Source organism: Pristis pectinata, chromosome 12 (assembly GCF_009764475.1).
Source record: "Pristis pectinata isolate sPriPec2 chromosome 12, sPriPec2.1.pri, whole genome shotgun sequence".
NCBI classification, from domain to species: domain Eukaryota; kingdom Metazoa; phylum Chordata; class Chondrichthyes; order Rhinopristiformes; family Pristidae; genus Pristis; species Pristis pectinata.
Window position 1 is genome coordinate 54,595,860 of NC_067416.1, and position 23,138 is coordinate 54,618,997.

The 23,138-nt window shown below is 41.8% G+C and overlaps 1 pseudogene; it reads right to left on the bottom strand.

Annotated features, from left to right (window-relative positions):
* Positions 1 to 13,127: 13,127 nt before the first annotated feature.
* LOC127576381 (Ig heavy chain C region-like) overlaps positions 13,128 to 23,138 on the bottom strand; it is a 10,390-nt pseudogene continuing 379 nt past the window's right edge.

The following is a 23,138-nucleotide window of genomic DNA, read 5'->3' on the forward strand; positions in this document are numbered from 1 at the left end:
TAAAACGGGCGCCCCGGGCTCAAAAGCACCAACGACTTAGAGATAACTTAAAATCCATTACAGTCTGATCTGCGGACACACATGCACACCATTGGTCTTGTTATGGGGATTCGGATCTAACCTTCTGGAGTTCCGATTTCCCTCTTCTCCTTTCTCCCATCCATTCATTATCGTAGAAGTATCTCAGCCATTGATATTGGCAGGAAGAATGAGTTACAATCTGCAACGCACTCTCCTCCCATTTAACGTGGAGGACAGAGCAACTGTCAACCCACAGTTCCACCCATTTCTGCAGCATACAGGACGAGATTGTTATGCATGTTCTGAAATTCAACTGCACTCCACCGTAATAAAAACATTGACGCATCACAGGAAATACTGTCCTAACACAGATTGTGATGACAGCTGTCAAACTCTGACCGGGCTCTTGAAGCTGAATCCTTCTTAAAAACATATTTCAAACTTTACATCGATATACGTTTTCAGAAGTCGGTGTCAAACGTGCACATGCACATCATGTATGAGCATTAGCATCCTGAAACACTGATATGAATTTGAAAGAACAATCATACGCGCGCACACACACGCAAACACCCAGACACACAGTCTAACTGGTTATCTGATAATTGTGACAGTCAGGAGAAGAGTTCTTTCCGTGTGTCCATCACCAATAGACTTAAAGTAAGGAAAAAGGGTAATCATTTGGAACCAAAATGTCATATCTCTTCTGAGAGGCCGATACAACTCAGAAATTCTCTCGTCAAGAGTGCTCCAGTCATTACATGTACTTCAGTCTGTGACTGAGTGTTTATTCGATTCAGGTGGGAACGGAGATGATGGTCAAGTAGAAACCTGGAGTCGGGGCCAAACACCATATGGGGCAAGATATTTAGTTGCGAGTCAGTCCGTGGCTTGGTGTTGGTTTTTTCTGCTTCCAACTATCACACCACACCAATACAAGGCGGACGAGCAGTAAAATGTCAACAAAAGTAGAAAACTAATTAAAATACGGACACTTCAAAAAAAGTATACTTGCACTTTAAAAAACTTAACCATTATTCCACGTTAATGCATGAAATTGAAGCAAAATGGTGACATAAAATCACTCGCTGAAACGTGAACATAACACATAGAAAGGCGAACAAAATCGAGGCAGTTGCACTTAAAACTCGCATTAATACAATATGCACGTCGCTCTTGCACACAAAAATAAACACACGGCAAAATCCTCACAGAAATTGCACATCAACAGAAAGATTTGCGCAGGCTATTTATTTATTCACAAGTTGATGCTTAATGACGTTGCAGCGGATCCTTCACAACCTCAGACGCGCACATACATAAAATCATATTTAAACAATGTCAGTCAATTACGCACAGACGCGCGCGCACACACACATGCAGAAAATTGCACCCGTGCATCTCCCTGAAATAATAGATCAAAGCTGATACAAGTTAACACGTAGACAATCTTGCCAAGGAAGTTACAGGAACACGAAGGAGAATTGAACTCAACAGATAATCATGCTCACGATGGTAAAGGCGATTTCTTTGTAAAATCGATTAAGGCAACAGATTACCCACATCATATTATCAGAAATGCAAAGGATATAAAATCTTTATTAACTGGATGTTGTTCGCGGACAACCCGAAATTGTTCTCCATTCTGGCCCTCCAACATACATACAACTTTCTTTGGTGCAAGTCAATGATTAAAAAAAAGGTTTTTCATCCATTGGGTTCCTTCACCCAACAACCTTTACTACTTACAAGTAAGTTTTTGAAAAACATCCCATAAATAACCAAGATCAACTGGTCCTCCACTCGGGTTAAAAAATGCAATGTTCAAGAACTATATGTTAATAGAATTAAGAACCTGTACATATAAACCGACCTTTATAAGCCGCTATTGCTAGAACAGGCATTGATTGTTGAGAACTACTGTTGATATGAACACAGAAAGTTCATGAATTGAAAAAAATGAACATGAATTCCGCTGACACAAAAACATCCTGGCGGAAAGTAAATAAAACAAGAAAGAAATCATGCGGTGGACTGGACAACAATGTGACTGTATTTCCCTTTCTGCTTTGCGTAGATATCGCAGACATCATCCGGACTGAAGACTATGAGGAAGACAGAGTCAACATCTGGACAACCGCTTCCACATTCGTTATCCTGTTCTTCCTGAGTATTACCTACGGCGCTGCCCAGACCCTGGTGAAGATGAGATTAGTCCATACACTATACCACCTGATGGAATATGAAGGACAAACGTCGATTAATTTGTCTTTAACAGTCCTCGCAGCAACGTTGCAGACAACTGATGTACTTCCATTTCCTCTGTCCTTCCTTCACAGGTCAAATGACGGTGCGAATCTACGAATCTTTGGAGTTTTCTATTCATCGTGTTGGCATCTCAGTTGACATGGCTGAAAATATTGAGATCTGAAGTACACAGCGTAATGAACAGGATTTAAGTTACTGGGTCTAAATTGTTTACTATTGTGTGAAATGTCTTTACGACAAAGTTTATGTATCTGTGTTACCTTTAAAAATGTAGGCGATCTGTCCAGAAGTTGACTTCACATTGATGTTTCACATCTCTTCCCTTTCCTTCTTTCTTACCATGAACCAGGCTTTCCGTCTTTATGGTATCCAGTGCACGTGCAGATAACTGCCAAAGAGGACATATAATTCGTACTCTCCGATTTCCACAGGAATCACTCTCTACGTGATTCACTCCCCACCTACCTCGCTCCCTCCCCAGACACTCGGCCCTGTAACCGAACAAAGTGTTGCACCTACCCCTACACTTTATCCCTCACCATAACCCATAGCCCTCAACAGTCCTTCGAGTAGAGGCAAATATTTCACATGTGAATCCTGCGGTGTTATATTTTGCACCCGCTGCTCCCGTTGCGGCCTCCTCGAAATTGGTGAGACCGAACGCAGATTGGCTGACGGCTTCGCCGATTACCGCTGCTCCGCCCGCCGTCCCAGTCGGAAACTCCAGGTGGCCAGCTATTTTCGTCCGACTTCCTATTCCCACAGCAACATGTCTGTCCACGAACTTCTCCACTGTCAATTCGAGTATAAACGCAAACTAGAAGACCAACAGCTCACATTCAGCCTTGATAGTCTCCAGCCTGGCGGCATGAACGTCGAATTCCCAAACCACCGAAAATCGCTCCCTCTCTGCAACTTCCTTTTTTTTCGTTTCTCTTTCCTCCTGATACAACTGGCCTCCATCACTCTATACCTTTCCCTACCCAACCCTACCATCTACCAATCACCACAACTCATCCCACCAGATTCCCTCCTGACCTTCCTATATTTATTCCATGCTCCACTTTTCTCTCTGATCAGATTCCATCACAATTTCCGTTGTCAATTCCACCTATCACTTCCTAGCTTCTGAATCATTCCCACTCCCCACTCCGTCATCTTCCTATCAGCTTTGCCGGTGGATCTCCCTGTCACATTCCAGCTCATGAATAAATAACAAGATGATGGTGGAGCTCAGCAGGCTTGACCCGAAACTTTGACCGTTTGCTTTCCTCCACGAATGTTGTCTGAGTTTCTCCAGCATCTTGCTGTTTTTACATTTGGACTCCACCGTCTGCAGTCTTTTGTTTCTCTATTTTCCAACTCGTTATCCACACCTTCCCTCCATATTTATCCTGCTATCTCCCCTCTTTCGTTCAGTCAAGATGAAGGACCTCGACCCGAATCGTCGACTGTCCATTTTCCACCAAAGATGCTGTCTGTCCTGATGAGTTCCTCCAGTGCTTTATCTGTTGCTTTCTTTGCTGTTTGCTTCACTTTTAATGTCTCCTGTATGGAACTGTTGACACATCTCTAATGACAAAAGAACTAGTTTGGAATTTGATGACATGGTGGGCCAAAGGGCCTGTATTGTGCTATATTGTTCTATGGTTCTGTGGTTCCTTTCTTGAAGCCTCCTGCACACCCTCCTTGTTCCCCTTCACATACTTTCTTTCGCTTTTCTGACACAACTGTCCATTACTGAACACGTCTCATCGAATCCGAAATGGTTGAATATTCTGTGTGGACGAAACCACTGTCGTTTATGCGTGCACTTCCCTTGCTGTATTTCTTTTCACAGGTGTCCCTTGCAATTGAAAATAGAGCAAACGGTTTAGACAGTATGGTCTCAGTGTGAAATACGGTTGTACTGTGCATTTTGTCTTAACTTTTCCAAACGTTCACTGTGAATTGTTCTGAGTGAAACTAACAATAAAATTAATTTCCAAAGAGACCAACGTGTTTGTTCCATTCTTTTCTCTGCGGCGCTTCACTGTTTCTTCAAATTTTCCGTCACACTGCAACAGATTTCCCCAGTTATACTTCCCTTGTAATGTGGCTGTGTTTGCATACAAGCAAGCTGATGAAGCAGACACAACGCCGTCTGTAGGGTTGAGACACTGAAATCACCCTCACTTGAGCCCCATTATTTCAGGTGCCAGGGATGAAATGGTGAGCGCGACTGAGTTCACAATCTCCAAGTTAATTAGAGTCTGCAAATTTAACCAGAATGTGACGATGATACGTTTTAAAAATAATAACATTTATCATTGATAATACATAGTTTTTGGACAACATTTTATCCCTCTGCTTCCAGCACAATGTGGGCGCACATCGACGCACTGTTCTCCTTGAAAATGATTGCGAAACACACTGGAAATTGGAGGGGTTGCGGTGAGGTAACACCAATGAATTCCGGCGCCATAGGCGATCTGTGATGACATTACACCCGAGGAATCCTGTCCATTCAGAAATTCCGTCCTGTCAACTGGATCTCAGAGGATTTGACAAGCATGAGCTGTGTTTGATTTCATTCAGATATTATGGTGCTCTTGGCCTAATCTTGTTTCCACAATCCCCACCGGCAGGGAAATGCCCCGTCCCACACCACCAGATTCAGGAACTACTAGTTTTCTAAAATCATCAGATTCGTGAAGCGATTTGTACAACCCTAATCTTTCCTCGCAATCAGCAGATAGATGACCACTTCTTACCCGATCATGAACATGTTGTTAATTGTGTTTCTTCACCGATGTCTTGTTTTCCGCAGTGTTTGCTTCGTGGCTTTGTGCAATACATGTACATTTTTTGTTTAAGTTATCTTCTGTGAGTTGTCTGCATCTATGTCTGGCAGCTCAATATTCCACCACACAGATATTGCAAGAGTGACAGTGGTGCAAGTAAGCCAGGGTGCTGCCTGTTTGAGAATGAAGTTCATAACAGCAGGACTTATATTTTTGGGGTATCGTCCAGTGAGGACATGTGGGGAGAACTTAGAAACAACAAGGGATAGGACACGACAGTGGGCTGTATTATAGACCCCAGGAGTCAACGTGAACTGAATTAGTATGTGTGGAGAAATTCCTCATAGATGAGTGTTGTATTTGTGGGAGATTTTAATTTCCCCAGTATTGAATGTTCTGCCCAGAATTCAAAGGGTCGGGACGGGGTATAATGTGTGATATGTGTCCGGGAAAGATTCCTGAGAAAATATATCTCGAACCCGACTCCAGTGGGTGCATTACTGGACCTCTTCAGGACAGGTAATTGAAGTAGCAGCCACGTGACCGTCAATCTATTAATTTTAAGATAGTGATGGAAACGGATCCGACAGATCCAGAGGATCAATTATAAATTGCAGCAGAGATAATTTTGTGAGTATTTGGCAGGATCTCGCAGAGTTCGATTAGAAGAGCTTGTTTCAAGGCAAAGGGGCTAATAGCAAGTGGGAGGCTTTCAACGGTCTGATATCAAGAGTCCGGGAGCAGCATGGTCTTGTTTCAGTTAAGGGTAAACCTGGCATGTTCAGGGAACCTTTTCTAACAAGGGATATTGAGGCTACGATCAAGTAAAATAAGGAAACATTCAGTTGGTTTAGAAGGCTACCCGCATGGAAGTCTGGTCTGGAAGATTATGTCTCATGGAATCCCGAGAGACCTCGTGAGGTGGATTTAGAATTGGCTCGGAGGTAGGAAACAGAGAGTGGTTAGTAATTCACAGGATTATCCGTATTAACTTTCTTGAACAACGGCACAACATTTTCCATCCTCCAATCCTTCCGTACCACTAATGCGGCCAGGAAGGAAAGTAAGATCATCGTCAACACCACGGGAATCTCTTCTCTTGCTCTCCGTGGTAAACGGGGGTATATACAGCCCAGCCCCGGGGACATATCGATCCTAAAATGTTTTGTAAAAGTTCCAACTACCTATTTTTAACCTCGATATTCTCCAGCACATTAGCCTTCTCAATGCTGACCTCACCTTCGTCAAGTCCCCATCCCTGATGAACAACGAAACACATATTCATTAAGGACGTCCTTTACTTTTTCCGCCGCACATTATTCCCCTTTATCCCTGAGCGGTCCTACCCTCACTCTAGTAATCCTCCTGTTCTTCATAAACGTGTACAACGCTTTGGGGTTTCCTTAATCCTGCCTGACAAGGCCTTCTCATGTCTTTTTCAGCTCTCCTAAGTCCCTTCTTCAGCTCCTTATTGGCTACCTTATAATTCTCAAGAGCCCTGCCTGTTTTTTTGTTTCTTAAACCTTTAGTATGCTTCCTGCTTCCTCTTGACTAAATGTTTCACCTCTCATGTCAAACATGGATCCATCTCACTGCCATTCTTTCCCTGTCTCAGCGGGACAAACATATACTGAACCCCATGCAAGGCGTCCCTAAACAACTTCCACAATTCAGCTGTGCATTTCCCTGAGAACAGATGTTCCCAATATACGCTCCCAAATTCTTCCCTAATACCATCGTATCAAGCTCTCACCCAATTAAATGCTCTCCCATATCGTCTTCTCCTATCGTTGTCAATGCCTATGCTAAAGGTCGGGGAGTTGTGGTCACTTTCTCCGAAATGCTTGCGTACCGAGACTTCTGTCATCTAACCAGATTTATTGCCCAGTACTCGACACAGTATGGAATCGCCAAAAGTCGGCCTGTCCAGATAATGCATCAGGAATCCTTTCTGGACATATGTAACAAATTCAGCCTCATCTGAACCTTCGGCTCTAAGGAGTTGACAATCAATATTTGGGAACGTGAAGACACCCATGACAACAACCCTATTATTTTGGAACATTCCCTAAATCTTCTTACCTATCTACTCCGCAGTTTCCCAGTTGCCATTGGGGGTCCAAAGGAACACTCCCGATAGAGTGATTGCTCCCTTACTGTTTCTGACTTCCATGCACGCTGACTTAGTATAGGATCCCTCCACGACGTCCTCCCTTTCTGCAACAGTGATTATATTTATGATTAGTAATGCCACTCCTCCTGTTATACCTCCCTCCCAACCCCTTTTGAGACAGCTATATCTCTGAATGTCAAACAGCCAATCCTGCACTTGCGACAGCCAGGTCTCTGTAATGGCCACAACAACGGAATTCCATGTGCTGATCCATACTCGAAGTTCATCACCCTTTTTCTCAATATTTCTTGCATTAAAGTAAACAAATTTAAACGCATTCAACTGACTGCATGTATGCCCTATCCACTGCCTATCCGTCGTCACAGCTCCTTTGTCTTTTTTTTTGCAATTCTCTCCAGGAGTTTCTCCACGAGTTCCATGGTTTACAGAGGTCAGACATGATTTAAAATCAGCCAAGGCATGGTCTTGTATTCTTGAATATTCAGAAGCTGTTATTTTATTTAAAGGACAAGTGTCATATAAAGAGAGAATTGACATGTATTTTAGCGATTATATTTGACCTTAGGCAGAGTCCTCAGGTGTAATACAAATGTAATTAAATCAGTGAATGGTCTGCTCTTCCTTCTCTATTAAACCAAGAAAAAGCTTCACAATGTGCAGCGACAACAGATGTGATGTAAACTGTATTAAACCCGAATATTTCAAATTAATGTTTTACATCTCGTGGCATGGGTGATTGAAATACGGACGACGGTGATAAGAAAGAAAGAAATTTATCTCCTTGAGATTGGATTACTGTTGATTTACTAAATGCCACATCATGAAATCATGAGTCGCCAAATACAAATAGTTCACCTTCAAAGCATATTCACCTCACAGACCAATAACTTTTAAATGAATAAATGAACAGTCATATCACGTGGGGTAGTTTGCATGCATGCATAAGATAAGATAAGAGCTTTATTAGTCACATGTACATCGTAACACACAGTGAAATACATCTTTTGCGTAGTGATTTTGGGGGGCAGCCCACAAGTGTCGCCACGCTTCCGGCGCCAACATTGCATGCCCATAACTTCCTATCTGTACGTCTTTGGAATGTGGGAGGAAACGGAGCACCCGGAGGAAACACACGCAGACTTGGGGAGAACGTACAAACTCGTTATAGACGGTGGCCGGATTTGAACCCAGGTCTCTGGCGCTGTAAAGCATTATGCTAACCACTATGCTAACGTGCCTGCCCGCAATGACTTCTGGAACTGGAACAGCTGGTGAGTCTGGTACAATGGGGATTAAGAAAGTAAAATGGCATATTGCTGGATCTGGCATAACAAGGATAAGCGAATAGGGCGAGTAAGCTCTTTAATCGCTTCGAAAACCTGAGGGATTTAGCCTGAATCCAATGGATTGCATATTGCAATGGCAGGACGTCAGCATTTGGACCCTGCTCTGCACGCCGAGTCGATGCTGAGAGATGATATTTCCAATATTTCAAGACCACAAATTGATATTTTGGATGTATATTTATAGGAGGTGCATATTTTACGTCAACGTGGAATTAATCATCTCAAAGTCAAGGGTTACATCATCAAATTTACCTTGGAATCTTTTGTTATCAGTTTTTCTGGTTCGATATCATCGATCGAATCTATACTAACTTTCCCAGCTCCTGATTTGTCTTCTACACTCCATATCTGTTTTTATATTATCTAGTCACTCAAGCCCTCTAGCCTGCAATTCTTCACACTGTTCTTCTTGCACCTGCTTCCCTTTGTCCACTGGATCGAGAGAAACGGTGACTTTAGCTTACTTTAAACCATTCACTTGAATCAGTCAATAGAATCAAATGTTTCCTCTCAATATCTTGAGCGAATTGCGCATGGGAGGGCCAAAAACGGAAGTGCTGGAAGTTTTCGTCACAGGCAGGAATTACTTCTCCGTCGCTGCCCATCGTGTATGCCACTATCAGTCAAGACAAGGCCAATTTCGAAATTGAGTCAAATCTAACCTTGCTCCATTCAATATGTTTTTCCCCTCAGGTCCAGTTAAGTTTTAAGACAAAATAAATGGATTGCATTCCTCTCGTGCGGTGTAATCTCAGTTCTGCTGTGGCGCGGGAATTCATTCACCGTATCCTTCCATTCCCTTCCCATACCCCATTTTGGAGAGATTTTCGGCATTATTTCCAAGGGCAGTGGTGCGTCAATGTCAGGCATATAATGTGTGCTCCCATTATGGAAAATGATAGATGGGAAATCTGAGAGATATCCTGTTCCAAAACAAGGACGTATTGTCAAACAATGAGATATTTTATTCTATGTGTGTATGGAAAAGTCATCGTAATATTCCAGTTGACTCTGCAGACCACAATGATATTAACGTTTACAAACTGCGATTTGCTCACCATTTCATTCCTGTGACTTGAAATAATATGGCGCAGAGAGTAGTGACTCCAGTGTATTGTGCCGCCAGATGGCGCGGTGCTTGCTTAATCAGCGAAACGTGGATGCAAGCACAGCCAGACATAATGGAAACTATAACTGGGGAAAGATGTCGCAGTGAGCGTCAAACTGCAGCAACTCGGAGGCACCAAGCATAACGGAATGCAACAAGTTAAATTGGTCCCTTTGAAAATTCTGTTTTATTGATTATTACACACAGGAAAATTTGCAGATAAGGTTTGAAAGAAAAGAAAAAATGCTAATCACAATATTTTTTCATCCTGAGAACAGGCAGTCTGAGCTCCCAGCTCTCTGTGTAATTACAAAGGACACACGGGCAAAGAAACAGGGAAAGGTGGGAATATGCATAAGGACAAATGTGTCCTACTCAAGAATATACGTATAAGTTGCATTCTGTGAAATGTATTTACGTGATAGGCAGTACTGTCAGGGAAGATATAAAAGCTGTGTGAGGTGGAATCGGAAGTTGTGCAGAATGCTTCAAGAAAGGAATACCAGGTTGTTCTTTTACCATTAGATATATTTCAACCATTCCACAAATTACGGATTCTCTGATCTAAATGCTTCTTAAAGTGCAAATGACAAAGAACGACCTCATTGCGAACAAATTGCGTTGGCAGCTATCTGCAGAAATACATCGGATGCCAGAAAGACGACAGGGAAAGATCATAGTTAAAAGAGGGGAAAAAAATAGGAATATTCAACAAAAATCGACTTATTTACTCAGGACATCTGGATTTAAAAGTAACACAGCCGGACTCGTGAACAATGTGGCCGCAGAAAATTCAGATAATAAGCAATTCAGACTGAGGAACTGAAATCCAACTCATGACAGTTCCTGATTGGGATTTTTTTAATGCATTTCAACTGAGGTGTCAAAAGAGCAATGCAAAAAATCCCTGGCTTCATTGTTTCAACCATCACTTGACCTATGAAAGAAGGATAGAAAATATAAAAGTAGATTAGTGGTGGGAAACATCAATTTCAGGTTTTTAATGGATAAAATGTTCGATATTTGTCCACTATCTTCAATAAGGTGGATGGTGAGTGGAATGAACTCACCTTCACCAGAGTTAAGGCAGCGCCATAGGAAATGCTCAGGACGGACAGGATGATGAATGCGGAAGCTGTTGTCCAGAGATTTTCTCTGTCTTCTTCATAGTTTTCAATCTTGTGGTTGTCAGCTAAATCTAAAGAAAGCAGATAGGGAAACACGTTCACATTGATATCCAGCCCAGGACATGCTTTCTTTCATGTTTTGTTAATTTTCCGAGGAGAAACGATTCTATCAGCGAATTTAATTTTCCGTGACTCTCTGTATTATGGTAAGCTTCCACAAAAATTAGTTCTCAGCAACCAATGACTGTTCCAGCATCAGCGGCTCACCGTCACCGGTTCATATTCAGTGTCGGTGGAAGTTACATGTACATCTTTCCGCTATATGTCGTTAAATCTATAAACCTCGCCCCAGAATATAACGATTTGTCAAGCGTAGCAGTGTACCAATTGATTTAGGTTATTTTTGTGATGTTTGTCCAAAATGGTATGTGATGTTCAGCGAGAGAAATTACTGGATACAAAAGGTTTGATACAATTAACTTGCATTCATTAACCCCAAAAAACCTTGTTGCTTGATATTTGCAGGGTCGCAATAGAGAGATATATTGCAGTCCTCCATAACACTGCATTTTAAATAGATTTTCTAGACTTTTCCTGTTCAAGAAATGTACAGTGTACAAGCATTGTCTAAATCTAATTCATTGAGGTTTCGTCCTTTCTATCGTGTGATTGATTATGAGTTCTGACATTCAGTCTGTCCTTCCTGTACCTTCCACTGCGTTGATGCGCAGTTTTATTCAAATATTTAGCTTGGTGTTAATTACTTTCTTCATTTCCCTATAGGGTTGTTAGATTGTTAATGGTCTGTGTGTCCATGTCTGTGTAGTTGTACGTGATCGTATATGCAATTTACTGGTTGTTGTTGTGCGTCTATACAATTTGGAACATGTACGTCTGAGTTTGTGAAGCATCCTTTCCAGCGTTAGTCAACATTAGCTTGTGAATAAACGAATCACCTGCGCAAACATATCTGTTCATGCGCAGTTGTGAGAATTTTGGTGCGTGTGTGCATTGATATGTTAGCAAAAGTGTCAACAAATGTCTGAATGTTGGAATTTGTCGCTGCAGTTTCATGAATTTATGTTTACATCTGTTTTTTGTGTGTAAATGAATAGTTGAAAAATCGGCTCTATATTTTATTTGGTTTAGTATATGTTTGACATATTCCTGTGCTTTATGTAGGTGTGGGTGCGAGATCTGGGATTCTCCATTAAATATATCTCCCCATGTGAAGTTTGGACCTATCTCCATGTTCCTCTTTTACTCTCATATCCGTTCCCTCCTCAGTCGTCTGAACATTTTGTCACACTCTGGAGTACATTAAATTTAACGACGGGGCACTCTGTATGTGAGAACGCAGGAGTATCACAACTTTCTGACAGCGATCTCTCGACATTTTGGTCTCATTTGTGGCCATATATTCTGGTTATCTACCTTGTAGTTATCTTTTCGTGGAAATATATTGATATCACAAGATTGGTGGAAACTTTCTCTCTTCCTAACTTCCAAAAGTCTGAGAACGGCAATCACACCTACACAAAGCATACGGACAGCTTTATGTCCTTTATTTATTTATAACTGTACAAGCAAAGCATTTGGGAGTGTGTGTCTGTCCGTGCGTTTGAGTTTGCGTGTGAGCAAGCGGCTATGACATTCTTGCCATTGTGTTTACATGTGTCTGGTATGTGTTAATGTGCAGGTGCCGATGGCTGATGTTCATGTGTCCGTTTTATTTGTGTCCATATGAAACAGAATTTCTCTGCCTGTCATGTTGTTCGTACCCTTGCGTGATTGTGAGAAGTTTGAAGCAGCATTTTAACATGGGTTTCAAGAACTAGGTGTCTGTTTGATGGCGCTAATTATAAGCCATGTTCAGATAACATTTCATGAGATTACATAAATGTGTGTTTCATTTGAATTTCAGAATATCGAAGAAAATTTCGTCCCCCTTGCTGTAGACATGTGTAAAAGTGTCTGGGCAGCAGCTCCTAGCTCGCCCTCTAGTAGTGAAGTGTGAGTTGCAGACTGCTGTCGGACGTGGGGCTCCGCACAAAGCTCCAGTCCTGAATTAATGGAAAACAGTAAAAAAAAATTGGAATTCGGAAGTCCAGAACATTGGATCCGAAGAACCACAACAAAAAACCATGGTGCTCAAGTGTGTCTGGGAACGCGATAAGGATAGAGCTGTAAATGATCTCCTAAACCCCTGTTGAATTTGACACAGGAGCACTGGTTTAACACACCTCGACGCCCTCACAAGTACAGCTGTTGCATGGCAAAATTGGCAGACAATAAATGAAATTTTCTTGGGGTCAGTTGAAAATAGGAATAAAAGCAGTATTTATTTGTATTTATTTAAGACCTAAATGCAGTCCAGAGATTCTCATTGACAAGTATTAGCAGTGTCCATCAGTATAAGGGAAACGTTGACAAAACTGGGTTTACCGCTGGACCGATTGACCGTTCTGACAATGGTCTTCATGGGGAGGGTTTCGTGTCCAACAACACAGGAGACAGGCACACCGCTGTTCCACTGCTCCGACCCAACGGATAACACACTGTACATGAAGAAAGTTCTGTTTCCGTTCTCCGCCACTACCTCGGTGTTCTTGTAGTTGCGCGAATCCACCGGCTTGTGATCGATCGTCCACTTAACGAAGATAAGCCGAGGGGAGAAACCTCTCACAAAGCAGGTGAGAGTTATGGACTTCTGAGCAGAGACTTCATCTGTCGGCGGAAGGTGGATGGATACAGATGGTTGCAGCGGATGTGGATCTGCGGACCAATTGGGAGAACGTTCATGCACTGAGGAATTACACCCGAGAAACTGATATATACAGGCATGAAGGAAATGTGAACTAAATGTTAATTGTATTAAATTTGACTTCTGTGACCGGTCGCTCTTTCGCAGCACTGGACAAAGGTGTGTGCGCTCTCTCCTGGACAAGCTGGAAGGTTCTCTGTAATATTAGATGAAACTTACAGTACAGGTTCAAGTTATTTACACCTCATGACAAATACTAGTGTATTACATCATTGTAGTCTCCTGCCAATTATATAATATATCTCGAAATGCATTTCTGGCATTGACCGTCTATCGCATTCACGTATCAACGACCACTTATTTACATTTTATCATGGTCGCGACGATTCTAATAGGGAAACCATTGCAGTGATTATCTTTGTGTTCCAGTTCGGAAAAGGAATTAAGGTTAAGGAAGACAAGATGAACACGCATCTGCTAGAAATGTAAAATGAAATAACAGAATTTGCAGGAAACACTCAGAATGTCAGACAGCGTGTGCGCAAAGAGAAGGAGGGAGTTAACGTTTCAGATCGCAGACTCTTCCTAAGACATGGAGGAGAAAAATGACGAATAAGTTTTCATTTGCAGAGCTGGCAGGGGTTGAATAGACAAGAGAAAGGGAATCAATTGGGTATTCAGAGAGTAATGACAAAAAGTGCAAATAACTTCCATTCAAATCTGCCTGTCTGTATCGTCCTACACTGCAGGCCCAAAGTAAGCATGCGAAATAACGCTCCGTCTTCAGTCAGTGTGAGTTGCAGATTCTTGATTACAATATCGAATTATCCACATTCAAGTAACTTCTTCCAGATATCCGGAGCCTGCAGCTTATTTTTCGGGTTTTCAGGTAAATCGCTTCCTCGGTCTATTTCAGATGTGCCCACTTGTGCTCTACGCGACAAATGCTGAGTTACTCTCTCCCCATTAACATAACCTGATCTACTGGGTGTACCCAACGTCCCTGTTATTTGCAACATATTACGCCTCCTTCATTGCGTTTACATACGCTTAATGTTCTCATTAACCTTTTTGAAGGCTTCTCTTCGACAACTAACCCCATGGTAACCCTAATCACATCCAATTACCGATATTCCCTTTGTCTATTCCATACTTCCTCCATCTTTTATGAAGCTTAACACGTGTTCTCTCTCTCCCAGTCCTGAAGATTGCCTTTCATGAAACATTAGCACTGAGTTTCTTTCCATAAGTTTTGCCCAACATTATGGGCGTCCTTATCTATTCAAATTGTTTAACAATAAAGAAAGGCGCACCCTTCGTCCCCACGAATCCCGCCATACCTTCGTACTTGCGGATGGAAGCCCTTTTCGGAGTCGGCATTTCCTTGTGGCTCACCACGCAATGGAATTCATCCCCACTCAACCAGGCTTCCGTCGAGATGCTCAGGTTGCTGATAACGCTGTCGCGGGCCTCTCCTGGCTCGAAGGTAATCTCTGATTTCAACTCCTTCTCTCCTCGGCTCCAGGCCACTTGGACGCCATAAGGTGCATGAGAGACGACGCAGGTTAAGGTCACAGTCGCCTCCAGTAAGACCTGCTCCAGTGTTGGCTGCTGAATTGTAATCTGTTCTTCGTAACAGTTAGGATCTGTCACACGGAAATGAAAATCAAGTCAAGATTCACCAGCCGAAACAAAGAAACAAGATTCACCCAACAAGATTTTAATAAGCACGGGCAGGTTAACATGGTTTTAAATTGGCGGCGCTGACTAGCTGGGCCGGATGGGCCTGTTACCGGGCAATATCACAAATAATAAAATTCCTTCCAGGCAATGTATCGCTGGATTGTAGCACGAAATCTGTTGTAACCACCTTCTATCTCTGACCTGAGAGCAACATCAACTATGGAAGGAGAAACTGTGTCTGCGCTGTCCCAATATTAGTGACCGTATAAGTAGGACTGATGTTGGCAATCACAGTGAGATTTGGGATTTCCAGCGATGAACTCTTACCTTGAGAGATGCTGATGTTTCGGCTTTGTGTGTTATTTCTATGGGTGACCTGGCAGGTAAATACCGAACCACTGAACCATTCGGCGGCTGGGAATGTGACCCAGCTGGTCGCCGAGAAATTCCCGTTCAGCTCAAAGGCGGGAGAAGTGACGACGCCTGAATTCAGGGGTTGTCCATTCCTTAACCAGGTCGTGGTCAGTTTCGCGGGACGGAACTCGGTTATCGAACACACGGCTGTCACTTTTCTACTCGCTTTTATATCATCAACGCCATTAACCGTGATCACGACGGTTGGATGAAACACCGTTCGATCTTGAAGGAAATAAACGGAATTAGAATTGTTCTTACAACGCAATCGATCATAAATGAAGAATGCGATTTATTGACACGGAATGCACAGTACATACAAGAAGAAGATTAAGTGGGATTTTCCTTTCCTCCAATGTAACTTCTCTTCATTGCAGCTCAATAAATACTGCCTTACATTTCGTTCACCGCCGTGGCCCTAGCAACGTGAGATTTAGATGGGAACTTATCAAGACACTTAACGAACTGCTGGTAAAAGGTAAGTACTACATTGTCGGCGTGGACGTGAAAGTCCGAACGGTCTATTTCTGCATTGAACTCCGCCATTTCTATGATTGCAAGCGTCCCCCCCCCATTGCTCATAATAACGTCGCTTCAACAGCGCCGTGTGTTTGTTAATTCAACAATCTAATTTACCTCTGGATAGATAAGCTTTTCCAACATTAATATGGACGTGTCCGCAATCATATTTACTTGGTGCTCACTCTTTTTGAGCTCCCTACCCGGACAAATATCTTTATTGTTTTACAACCTCGTGAAACGCCTTATACTAAAAGGCACTGCTTCTGATTTTGCAAGAGGAAAAGTCAGTTCCTCGATATTTCTGGGTCGCTCTCATCCATCAGTTATGGAAAAAGGTCCTCACCGCTTTTGTATTCATTTTCTACTGAGACTTTAAACCACTTGTCGTTATGTTGAGGATTTAACTGTGAGCAGTGCTTTATATGCCATTTCGACTCCAGATGTGTGCCCTCCACTTTTCCAGTTATATGAAAACTTGATGTGTTGGTGCTTCGCTAAGAGATTTATGTAGTTCTGAGCAAAGCGCTGTACGATCAATGCGGCAAGGAGAATGGAAAATTAACAACACATTAAGTTCGGTATGACCAATGTCCTGTGCAATTTCAACACATTTTTTCCAATTGTTAAACCTCGCAATGCGCGACACCACTGCTTTCTCCAACACTCACCAGGCATTTTGACTTCCATGACTGTTTCCAGATACTGAATTACGCAATAGATGGCGCTGTTACCCGCCTCTGACTCAGTAATGGTTAACTGGCTGCTGCGGGTGTAAGTTCCCTTCTTGTTGAACACTACGGGATAGGTCTTCAGTCCGGTGGTGATCGGTATTGTATCTTTCTTCCAGGAAATACTGATGCCCGTCGGAGTGTAGTCCATCGCCAAACAACCAAAGGTCACCGAGCTGGCCTGACTGGATTGCTCACAGGAGAGGAGACCGTAGAGGAAGGGGAAAAAACGGTGCCGCTAGAAGAGAATGGTCACGTGAACAAATTCAACATCCATATTTATCCATATTCAATCCCATTGAAAATTCATTGCATATGAATCTATTTTACATTTGTTTAGTTCATTAAATTGTCGTAACCAAATAATAACATATCGACACAACATTCAGACTTGGTCGGATCAGGGCGAAGATGTTCCTACAACATCCATTTGCAAATTAATGGAATGGGAACTTCCAGAAGTTAAAAGACACATCTCTCCTTAAATTCCACGCGCCGTGTAAACCCCGAGCTTTCTGTCAGCAACACTTTTCGAAATATTACGGACCAAACGGAAACCGCACAGACACAAAGGCAAAATGGGTTGTGGTGATACTTCTTTCACTAACACCTTTTGGCACCTCAAAAAATGTATCCACAATCCACACGGCACAATCAAGCTGTGTGTCGGAATGCATCCTTTTTTATGTGGATAAGCCCGAAGACATCAACTATCGGTAAGAAAACATCTTGAAGTATTTTCGCCCCTTCCACTACGCTTTGCTGTTAATCAATCATAGATATGCGGCGCGCTAACGCAGTGAATTAACTGTACTGTGCACTGCAGTAACATGACATGAAAACCTCAACAGCAGGTGATCCCGCGAATTCTTCCGCTTCGAATTACATTGGTTACAATTACCTCGGAAAGCCACCAGATGCAAGTTCTAGTGAAAGCCATATAGTGTCCGCAGTTAAAAATACATCGCTGGGCCTCCACTATTAACTCGTCAACTTCTCAATAACAATCAGGAATCTGTAATGCCCTGTATCTACAACTAATATTAAATTAAACACGAACACCCCCTTCACCGTCATATTGTCATGTTGTGTCTCATAAGGCAATCAGATGAAGTGCCAGAAACCATGTCACTGTCCTGTTGTGTCTGATTAAATGTGTCGCAGTATCGCAAACAGTTTGCTGTCGCGGACTGACTCCGCTGAACTGCCTGTTTGACAACCGGGCAGATGAGAATAAGACAGGAATGCTGAATGAACATCCAGCTGATGTGTGCCGTAAGCGAAATGTCCGCTTTTCTCCACCTCCCACCACCGCACCACCTCACAACCTACTGCCCCGATTCAAACGAAGCATTTCCCATCCATTGGTTTAAACTTGTTCTTATCTCCGACTGCAATTATATGGACTTGCTCCGTCTGGATGCCACCATCTCTCTTCCAAAAGCATCTTATAGTTCTGAGTAAAATAGTCGCCCTTCACGCACAGAAAAGAATGGACTAACTTGCGAGGCCAGAAGACACCGAAGTACAAGAAAGGGAAATGTAAGATTAACGACCAGGCAGGAAAATGTCTGATTCTAAGCCGGCGAAAAGTGGCATGGAAACAGATACGCACTGACAGTGCGAAAGTCGCAAACAGATCTGTAGGATCTGTCACTTTGAGAACTTCTGACATGTCTAGTAATCTCAAGCGGCAGATTCTTTCCAAGAAAGCTGCATGTTCATTGGGTTAAACAATCTTGAACACAAAACAATTTCACCACGTTTTTTGAGTGTGCTGACCCACAGAATCATGTTCCTCTGAAATATTCAAACCCCCGTTATTAATATCCCATGGGTATCTGCTGCAGTACCGCCAATCCAGGGGCATGCTGTCGGTTCAGCTTTCGAAGGATGGCTCAGGAGGCCGAAAAAACAAAAGTTGTTTTAAGTTGATCATTAAATGGAAGATTTTATATCGACACAGAAAATCAGAAGTAAAATCGCTGAGATCATCAGCAATGCTTTGTACAGCTGAGCAGAACAAGGAAATACACAGATCACTCAATTTATATAAAGTGAAAGATTTTATCCAGCCGTTGATATTTCACAGAGTATAATCCAATGCACGAATGTCAAGAAACAGTTTGGTTTAACATGTTTTCAATACGAATTAATATTAATGTTGCTGAACTGTAATCTAAGGAGTCTAAACTTTACACCTGGTTTTGACGGGCAGGCAAATTTTTGAACATCAATTGGGGCATGTATTATATCGTTAAATCATCAACAACTGCATGAATGAAACACTATTTTAGAACATTAAATATTTAAATAAAGCCTGTTAATATATCTTGAAACTTATATCTGCCTTCCTTCCAGGAGCATGTCAACTCCGGATGTTTTCGATTTAATTTATTTTTTTCATACTCGGAGTATATTCCTTATAACACATTAAGGTGCTGACATTCCAATAGTTCGGAGCTTGGCAGCGTGAAATTGCACTAACCACGATGGCCTGCAAAATTGTTGTTTTTCCCAATATCGGACCAGCGACCACAGTTTATGAGAAGCTGGAAGCAAACTATCATAATTTAGTTCCTGGAACTGGCCACAAAATTGTCAATAAGACCAAATGGACTCAGAGAATAAATGGAATTTGTGTGGAGGCACGGTTATTTGATGACAAACAACACACACTTAATATTTGACTCTCTTGACTCGTATCATACACGAAAAATGAAATAAATCTTATTTATATCCTGATAACTATTATATGTAATTTCTGGAATGATAGATACATTGAGTATAGGAGTTGGAATGTTTTGGTGAGGTTGCATAAGTCATTGGTGAGACCAAATTTAGAATATTGTGTGCAGTTCTGGTCGCCGAACTACAGGAAGGATGTCAGTAAGATTGAAGAAATGAGGGGAAAAATGAGGGGAGATATGATAGAGGTTTATAAAATGATGAGGGGCATAAACAGGGCTAATACGTAGGCTCTTTCCACCTAGATTAGGAGAAAGAAGTACGAGAGGACATGGCTTTAGGGTGAAAGGGGAAAGGTTTAGGGGGAACATTAGAGGGAACTGCTTCACTCAAAGAGTGGTGGGAGTGTGGAATGGGCTGCCATCTGATGTGGTAAATGCGGGCTCGCTCTTAACTTTTAAGAGTAAATTGGATAGATACATGGACGAGAGAGGTCTGGAGGGGTATGTACTGGGGGCAGGTAAATGGGACCAGCAGAATAATTTTTCGGCACAAACTAGAAGGGCCAAATGGCCTGCTTTCTGTGCTGTAGTTTTCTATGGAAAGCATTAATAGCATTCCATTCACACCTGACAATACATATGGTAGGTTGCATTTGTGAGCATTAAAAAGAACACTCCCAAAATAATGCCTGAAACACTCTCAAAACAATACCTGAATAAATACTGTATAAACAGCACAACTGTTGGAAACTGGCAGCAGCGAATAAATATTAGGATTACATTAACCCCTCAAAAGAAATATTGCAACAGACTGAACCTTGGTTGAATTTATTCAAAATCAAACTAAAATTTGTTGAGATCCCAATTAATTCTTTTTATAAGCAGCTTTAAAGTGCCCTTGATTTTATTATAATGGCTTTGTTACTGAACAGCAAATTATATTCAGAAGCGACATGGTATCATTGTAGGCTGAGAAGTGATCAAAAGGCTGTGTATTCGAAATTATCTACTGAATCTACCGAAGGCACTATATTTTCAGTTCGTTCTTTATTATTAAATAAGTGGCGATTTTATACCCATAACTATACTTCAAGCTGCCAATCCATGGATTATTACCGTCACAAATGGAGGAATATTCCTTTTGTGAGATATTATATTTCAATATTTAATATATAGAATATTTCATCGGGAACCAAAGTTGGAATTTAAAACGTCACTTCAGTAAGTGTTGTTTGAATTCTGAAACCTGCCTGAAACTAGTCAACATACTGCCCCAAACAGTTTACATACGTGTCTCAAACATCAAATACAGGAAACGTTCAGCACTTCAGGCAGCATCTGCGGAAGGTGAACCTGAGTTTCAGGTCGAAGACCCTTCGAAGACTATTCCTGACGAAGGATCTCAATCTTAGAAGTAAACTCTGTTTCTCTTCACGCACACACGTCGGATCCGCTGATTGTTTGTCAAATTTACTACTTATGTTTCTTATTTCCCGTAACTACAGTTAAAAACATCTACATTTTACTAACGTGTCTTGTTTGCGTTCTGTCAGATAATCTGCCCCCACACAGAGTAAAGCAGCAACTCAGATTAAACTTTGAGAAGGACCGGTCTTTCAAATTTCTAGACAAGTTGTCACACAAGAACAATCGCTAAATTATACCACTGATGGGCTAAATCTCATAACAGAATTTTTCGAAACAAGTTCACCAGAATTAACTTGCAGAATCATCTCCAATCAAATTCCACCGAACATTGCCCTAAATTAGACAAACTGTGTTAAATTAACCCTGAATACGAGAAAGACGACTGGATTCTGAGTTCACTGATCGCGAATACGTAGTATAACTGCGATATTGATCCAAGACACTACTTATTACTTGTATTTCAGTATAATTCGCATAGTATGTAAACGTTGAACTGTTTCGGGTCTTATCTAAAATAAAATGTTAGCTATTGCAACGCCATTCCGCAAATTCAAATACACACTTCAAAAACATGGTTGTTTTGAACTCAAAATTTACTTGTTCTTATATTGTTGTATTCCCTGTGCAGATTGAAACAAAATGCATGCTTTGGATTTTCGATATTTTCCAGGATCAACATTGTAAGAATTTTAAACAATTTCAAAACACCAATGCACTGAAAGCAACCAGGAGGAAAACATTCTTATCAAATACGACCTTACTCACAAAGTCTGAAGGTCAATGCATCAACTGGAATCGGCATGGGCAAAATTCAATTCGATGATCTCTCTGCAGCAGGATCACATCAAACCTTGCAAAAGAACATCAACCCAGAATTCCACAGAACGCAAAATATAAATAGTGTAATTAATTACCAAAATAACATGAAACACCCAGTAAAATCACAACTGAACAGTCAGTGAATTAGCGATGTCTCTTACCGTCAGTCACCGTCAACATGGTGCCTCCTCCCCAGTTTTCAAGGGAGGCTTCCCGGTAAACACAGTGAGACAAGTCATGGCAAAAACTCCACAGATAGACCGCTGAAGAATGACGAGATCGACTTTCATTTGGCTTTGAGAATCCTGAATCAGGCACCGCGGAAACAGTGCACTCGTGGGTTATATCACTGTGTGCTGCTCATTGTCGTATATAAAGATCAGTTATGTCCTTGTGTAGCACATGTAAAATTGCCAGTAACTCCGTTACAGCCAGTTACATTTTTTTCACTAATCTGTGTAAGTTTAGATGCAGCACTGTAATTTGATTTGCCTTCATCTGACTCTCCTGCTGTGTTGGTAAAGTCAAGCAGAAGAAAAAAATGCTGTGTACGTTTTTGTCCGCGAATCACTCTGGTTTTAACACGGTGACCCGTCGTATCTCTCGCACAGTAATAAATGGCGGTGTCTTCCGTCCTCAAATTCATCATATCTAAGGCGAAGATCCCGGTAAGAGTGTCTTTGGACGGAATAAATCTGCTCTCGATGCCCGATGCGATGGTTTTGCTCGATGGATCTTTGTATTCAAGCAGCCACTGCAGCCCCTGTTTGGGGACCTGACGGACCCAGTGCATCCAGTCTTTGCCAAGATCGAACCCGCTGGTTTTACAGGTCAGTCTGAAGAAGCCCCCGGGTCTGGTAGTCTCTGCCTTGGGCTGAGTCAACAGGACGTCTGAATGGACACCTGAAAATTAAATCAAAAAAAATCTACAAGAAGACTGAAGACAAACCTTGGGATAATGACTCCTGATTCTATTGTCTGAGCCAAAAAGGAAGAGATATGGAGATAGATAGATAGATAGATAGATAGATAGATAGATAGATAGATAGATAGATAGATAGATAGATAGATAGATAGATAGATAGATAGATAGATAGATAGATATATAGATAGATAGATAGATAGACAGACAGACAGACAGACAGACAGACAGACAGACAGACAGACAGACACAGACAGACAGACAGATAGACAGATTGATAGATAGACAGATAGATAGATAGATAGATAGATAGATAGACAGACAGACAGACAGACAGACAGACAGACAGACAGACAGACAGACACAGACAGACAGACAGAT